The following is a 7,899-nucleotide window of genomic DNA, read 5'->3' as shown; positions in this document are numbered from 1 at the left end:
CAAATAAAAGTTATCTACAACATCGCTTATTATAACATTTAAATACATCTCATAAGAAATATAGATTCTTTATTTTTATGCAGTATCTAAAATATATTCAAAACGTCAACAATTATTTTTTGTAAATCAGATCACTTCACAACAAACTGATGAACAGTTTTCATCAAACAATTCGACCGCTCTGAAGTTACAAGTAGAGACGGAAATATAATTTTAAACTCGAAATACAAGGACAGACATAACTTATTTTGATGAGAACTGAACATCTTTATCATAATGAGAAAGCATTGCATCCCGTCCATTCATTGTATATTTTGCAAATATAGTATAATAGATATTGTGTAGCATCACGTAGTTGAGATATCTCGTGGTTTCCTTTCAATATTGGCTATAATCTCAGACCAATTTTTTTAAATGGTTGTTCAATGTTCATGGAATAATCAGTTTCTTTTCAATTCAGTTAAGGGATTCCACTTGGCTTTAAAAATTACCTAATATGTTGTGAAAATATCATGCATAGGTGTTGTTCCTCCTGTCCTCGCAAAAAATCTGAATGGTCGATATGTGTATAGTTTAGAAAACATTAGAGCAAGATCTTGACACAAAGAGTCTGAGATTATAGTTGTCTTCTATTTGTAAATTTGTTACTTAATAAAAAATAATGATGTAACTAAGCTTTATTATTCAAAGTAACTGCATTCACAAAGAACCAAATATAGTTTTTAGTACACGTTTACAGATTTCTAGGTCAGACAATAGATCTTATAGTATACTTCTTGGCAATACTTTAACTAATTTTAATCTTTATTAATTTAAGCTAATATGGTTTTGTATCTGCTTATAATATTTTAACCCTACGTGACTAATAAATTGATAAATTTTAATCACCAAAAAAATGTCAAATTATTAATTTCCTATGCCGCTTATTTATTAACATTGCAAAAACATGTCAAATAATTTACAATTATTTTTATTTTATGATCATACCAAATGCGTTTAACTTAAAACCAAAAACGTAAACAATACATTCCTTTTACTATAAAAATGAAACTCACTGTGTTTCATGTATATTTTTTTGATGTAACAATAAAAAAAAATTGTTTATCTATATCATGCTTGTATTATTTAATTATTTTAATTCTTGTGTTCGTCTCCCTACAGTATGCTGTCTCGCTCTAACATAATCTATCGTATTAGCCAGAGCAAGATAGCAATACAGACATCTTTGTAAAGTAGACCTTACTTCAAGTGAATAAGTTGTAAATTTGTATGCTTTGTTTTTTTGAGAATCTGTCGTCAATATACGTAACATTATGTTCAAGAGCTTTGAATTTATTCGACAGTATTTTGATTATTTTAAAATTTGGTCCTATCAATTCAGACGAAATAAATTGAAAAAAATACATACTTAAATGCAGATTCAATTAAAATTAACATTGTATTGTTTTGTGATTTGTCAAACACTATTGTGATTGATCATTGATTGAGTTATGATATTTTTATGAATTATTAATGAGTCATAGTTTTCTCATAATTTTTTTGTACTTATCAATTACTAACAAACGAAGAAACCAATTAATATAATTATTTTTTCATCTGTGCGTCAACTAAAATCAAAACTCTTGAACACAATTTCAAAATAACTAATATTAGAAAGAGATAGAACGTATATATCTTGTCTCTATTGTATACTACACTTATACATATACCTGTATCTTGTAAATATATATGATATATAAATATGTTTATAAATTGTTGTTCTTACACTATATTGTAGATGTTCGCATTCGGTGTTGATGTATAATATAAAGTTTGGGAAATAAAGAGTAATTATTACCTATGTTACATAATGTATTCTTTTATTTTGTACCCAAGTCATAAGTGTGTGAGCCGAGCACACGTGCCAGAAGTGAAACTTCTTTGGCAAGATTCAGATACCAAAATCGTCGTCTTTTACTCCATGAGGTGACCGTATTGACATGACGCGACCTTGCAACGCGCCTAAATAAGTTTTCAAAAACGGTTTTTTATGAATCGAACCAGTGAAAAAGTCTTTTTTTTATTTAAAGAGGACACAGGAAACCCTAATTACGTACCTGGTAATATTTTTTTACACAATTTACATCGTAATATATCTTTCATAAAATCAAATTTCATAAAAATCGATTCTCAAGTTACACAAGGTCACTTCTCATATCAATAAGTACTTAGAGTACAGGAAAAACAACCGTACTATTTTACTAAACACAGTACCACTATAGTTTCATAATTAATTATTGTAGTACAGAAATAGAATCTATATCTATATACGTACATATAATATAATAAATCTGTAGAAGGGTCAATTCTGTACATTGAAAAAATTGAAAAAATAAATAGCAGGGGGTGTTACTGGATCGATACCAAACTCAAATATGTGATTAAAAAAATTTTTGTCTGTATGTGCAGGCATCACGTGAAAACTAACGGTTCGATTTCTATGAAACTTGGTATAATTATAGGTACCTTACTAGAGGTCCGCCCCGGCTTCGCCCGTGGTACATATTTCGCAATAAAAGGTAGCCTATGTCCTTTCTCGGGTATGTATTCAAATATCTCCATACCAAATTTTATGCAAATTGGTTCAGTAGTTTAAGCGTAATTGAGTAACAGACAGACAGACAGAGTTACTTTCGCATTTATAATATTAGTATGGATTATCCTGGGCATAAAATGGGATACCTTTTATCTTGAAAAAATACGTAAAAAAATCTTAATATTTTCGCGCGGACGGAGTCGCGGGCGGAAGCTAGTATCAACTAAATTGTAACAATTAAGTATGTTCAATGTGACATTTTTAATTACATTTCTATAAAATCACGTTTTCTCTGCAAGTAGATGTAAGAGTGACTCGCCGCGTGAGACCTCACGTGGGTCAGAATTATAGGTATTCATTAAAAATAATTTCTTGATCTTTGAACAATGCCTATTGATTATTATCTGTAATCTCAGTTTAAATTAGTAGTTATTTTCCTGATAAGTTCAAAAAATAGCTTATAATCGTCCAGTTTAAGTAAATGAAATTTTATGGCAATTTTAGGTATCAAGAAAAATACCAAAAAGCCATTTTCATCCCCAAGAAATTTGTCCTTAAAAGATCGGCGAAGCAGCTGCGGTGGTGACCACTTAACATATTATAATTATTATAGTGGCCCACCTGCCCCTTCGCTTGATCTGACATAAAAAAAATTCTAACATAATATTCGCAAAATATATTGCCACATTATCCAAAACATAATCGAAATCATATTAATTATTTATAGTTTACTTGCTTTCCGCCGGGGCTTCGGCCGTGTTTTGAAAGAAAAACCCGCATAGTTCCCGTACCCGTGGGATTTCCGGGATGAAACCTATCCTATGTGTCCAAGTAACCAAGTTATATGTGTGTTAAATTTCATTGTAATCGGTTCAGTAGTATTTGCGTGAAAGAGTAGATAACAAACACACACACACATCCTCACAAACTTTCGCATTTATAATATTAGTAGTTAGGATAATAAAAATGGGCGTAATTGTCTATCAACTGATTATAGATAATTATTTGTTACGAAAGCCGTGGCGTGTTGGTGTGAGGTGATCTGAAAATCAGTTTTATAACATCACTTTGTCATTATCGTGTAGAGGAAAAATACTTATCGTTTCAAATTTATCTAATACTAATACGAAGGATTACAGGTGGTTCATTTAATTGGGCTTACTTATCCTAATAGCAATAATAATTTTCATAAATAATACTTAAAGTAAAGTAGGATAATTTATTGTACTTGTTAAAAGTGAATCTATCTCACGTAGTTACCATGTGAAGACCGTGACGAAACCTGCCAATTATCGCAACCTGATTCATAGAATTTTCTTTCAAGATAATCTGAATACTTATGTATTTCTTAGTAATTAGTCTCGATAGCAGAAAGCAGGATAAACAGCTGTGAGCATTAAAATATCACATACTAGAAATAATATTATATCCATACTAATATTATAAATGCGAAAGTAACTCTGTCTGTCTGTCTGTCTGTTACTCAATCACGCCTTAACTACTGAACCAATTTGCATGAAATTTGGTATAGAGATATTTTGATACCCGAGAAAGGACATAGGACAGGTTTTATCCCGGAAATCCTACGGGAACGGGTTTTTCTTTGAAAACGCGGGCGAAGCCGCGGGCGGAAAGCTAGTATACTATATACTACGCAAAATAATATTATATCTAAATACTAGGTAGGTAGGATGCTGAACTTAGCTGGCTTAGATGGTTATAGGCATGTATTTGTATGGGGCTGATTAATTTCACATCGGTTTCACTGAACGAGTGTCTACGAGTGTTCCTCACGTCTTGATTATGATTTTGATTCAACGTCGATCTTGAATTTTTACTTTATAATCAATTCGAGTTTTATATTTAGATCGAATATTATTAAGTTGATCGTACTTTTCGATCGAGACGAATTTTATTTAAAACCACAGAACGATGGTGCGCTATCTTAATTTTCAATTATTGTACCTAATCAATGTTAAATCGAAATGAGCTTTGCAGAATTAGATCTCGATACTGGAGTAAGCAGTAAGCAGCTACAAATTTCCCTAAAAAATGCAATAAATTAAGATTCAATTTATTATCAGTACATAATAATATATACTACACTGCATCTTGCTTAACTTCAGTAATTAGTTTCTATTGCCCCATAAGATAAATCACACAATAATTAAAGCGGAGATCAACCGGAAAAGCTAATTAATTACACAGACGATAATAGATATTTAGCAACAGTTAGGTAAATACTAACTGGCCTAGAATAAATTCTTTGTAAGGAAATGTCATGAACAAAATGCCGGGAGCCTTGCGAAGGTGACGGCCGTGGACCACATGCTTAATGCTTATCCTGTTTACGTAATCTATAAGTGGATCTATCCTTATTTATTTGAATACATCAGTATAATAATTAATTGGCTTGGTATAGTGGCTGAGTCACAAAACTGATGAGAAGTGGGTTCGGTTCCCGGTGGAGAGTAAAAAGATGTGTCCGTGGCGTCAGTCTGACACGCAGACTTTTTGCAACATAACCCTGTACCACTAGGATATACTGTCGTCTGTTATTATTTGTATACCTATATGGATAAGATTTTAAGTTAGATATTATGGTTTCTTTGCAGTTACATAATATCTTTCCCTGTAATAAATAATTACACTACGGAAACAATATTGGGAATATTGTTTAAAAGCAGAAAATCACAATTATTAATGAATTATCACAATTATTAATGAATTTTACATTATTATCACAATATCGTACATCTTACCTACTCTTATGTTGTAATCTATCTCTGTGCTAAACTCAATTTAGCCACTGTTCTGTGATTTAGCTGCTTTTAAAATTATCACGAATTGTTAATATTTTGCGCATATACTTTATCGTATTTAAATTATTCTATATGGAAACAAGAATAAGGAGGATAGTAACGTGGATAGGATGTATGCATGGATTCTAGTCTATTCTAATCTCTAATTCTAATCTCGGGAACTACTGGTCCGATTTCAAAAATTCTTTCGGTGTTAGATAGCCCATTTATCGAGGAAGGCTATAGGCTATAATATTATATCATCACGCTAAGGGCCTCGTTCACCATCTCCAAGTAAAGCGTTGATTAGTTACTTCTTAATTAACGTTAATCAGCAAGTAAAGGTTACGAGTATCTTTTGTCAATTTCACAAACGAAACATAAGCTCCGAGTAACAACTTACTGGTTAACGGAACAAATCGTACGTCACATTCGTTCAATATTACGTCAATGTCACTCGTCAAACGTCATTGCACTATTGCAGCTGTCATATTATTCATATATATATTTTGATAATTGTTGTGGATTGTCTGTATGTGGTCTGTAGGGTTGGAAATACGCGTGTGATTTTAATTTGTTAAGTTATTAGTGCTGATTTACACAGGGTCAGTAGACAAGTCAGTCGCGGCGCCGAATTCCGGCGCCGAATTTTGACTTTCTGTTTACTTAGACTTCAAGCCTCTGTACTGACTTCAAATCTGTTTACACAGGGTTTTTTTTCGGGTCAGCACTGATTTGCCTCGAATTTGTAGTCAGTTACTGACCCTGTGTAAATCAGCACTTATATTAAGTACTTACCTATTTAATTATCATGAATAAAGTTAAAAGAGATAGAAGTGCAAACTTTTCTTTACATGAAATCTAGCGAAAAAATCAGTTTCATCGAGGTCCGTAAAATAATCAACACGGGATTTAAATACACGAATCCTTGCTATTCGTTGTGTCGAAGAATATTCTAATTCATCCAACTGACGATCAATTAAATCAAATAAATCCATTTTTATTCGTTTTTTTTAAAAAAATCGTTGGTGATATGCAAGAAATGACAACAGACAACCTTAACCGTCGAGTAAAACACGCTAATTGGCAGAAGACGTGGCAAGTAAGTTACGGGTCAGTTAATCTTATGATTAGTGCTACTCGGACGTCGTGAAACTCGCACTTGAAGTTACGGGTCACTTTAACTGGCGATTAGCCTACTCGACACTTTACTTGAGGGTGGTGAAACAGGCCCTAAGACCAACAGGAGCGGAGCACTGCTGGTAAAACCGCGGAGCACAGCTAGTATAATTTGATGTAAACTATTCATGAAATCAAGCATGAAATTAAACTATGGTAAACAGATAATTATATTTTCTATATCTCCCTGAACTGACAGATTTGGAAAATATTTTGAGTGACATTGATCATATTCTACGACGCTGTTGGTTGCAATTTCTCTTCATCCTTTACGTGTTTATTTGCGAATTATCTAAACATTTTTTAATAAATATATCCTGCTGAGTGTTGTCAGTTGTGATTTCTTGGTTGATCCTAAAAACATATTTGTCTAACGAAAATTACAATGTAATAGGAAGTGATATTTTATACCGAGACAAGAACCTGCTTATGGATTAAAAAAACAGTGTAATCTTTGTTTCATTTGTGAAATATTTGTCTACATACATTAGTTTACCTAAGTGTTTTGTACTCGTGATATTATTTATGGAAGACTTTAATAGACATAAGTTTAAGTTGTGATGTGTCTATTAGCTGAAGTGGTCAGCTAGTAATGCCCAAGCAATGTGACATAGACCTGGACAGAGTGCTCCGCGAGGTCGGCCAGCTCGGCCGCTACCAGTACCACACCTATCGCTGGGTGCTCCTCGCCATCGTCTTCCACGCTATGCACAAGGCGCAGTTCATATTCTGCACTTTTAAGACTAACTTTAGGTAAGAGTATGGTGTTTGTTTCAAATGAAATGCAAAAAAACGCAAGTAAACTGTGGACTGTTAAACTAACTTTAGGTAAGAGGAACTTTTTCAAATGAAACGGAAAAGCGCAGTTAAATTGTGCACTGTTAAGACTTATTATTTTTGGCGAAAAGATCGCAAGCTCTGTGAATAATTATGAGCATTGTTGATTTATAAAGATGTATAAAATACGAGATTCCTATCTTCTTTTGGAACAGATGCATTACACACATAATTTTCAGTAGGCGCGTGCAAATAGAGCGCTCGCAAAAAAAAAATCCGCGTGAGGCGGATATTAACTACCTAATTTTGAAACTTAAGTTGTATAAAAATATTAAGTACATTATATTAAGAAGATCCTTCTATAATTAATTTACACTGGCAGTTTAAGTAAATATGTGGTACAATATTATGTTGAGCAATGAGTGATCCCAATGACGTAAGTAGTTCTGGACAAAATAATGAAGCTCGATAAGCTTCATTATTTTGCTAATTCGGTGAATATCAGATGAAAACTTACTGCTGGATTTTGATTCTATTTAGTAGTTAGGTACTTATGTACTTACTGCA

This window comes from Colias croceus, chromosome 13, assembly GCF_905220415.1.
Source record: "Colias croceus chromosome 13, ilColCroc2.1".
Lineage (NCBI taxonomy): Eukaryota > Metazoa > Arthropoda > Insecta > Lepidoptera > Pieridae > Colias > Colias croceus.
This window is presented reverse-complemented; position numbering follows the sequence as displayed.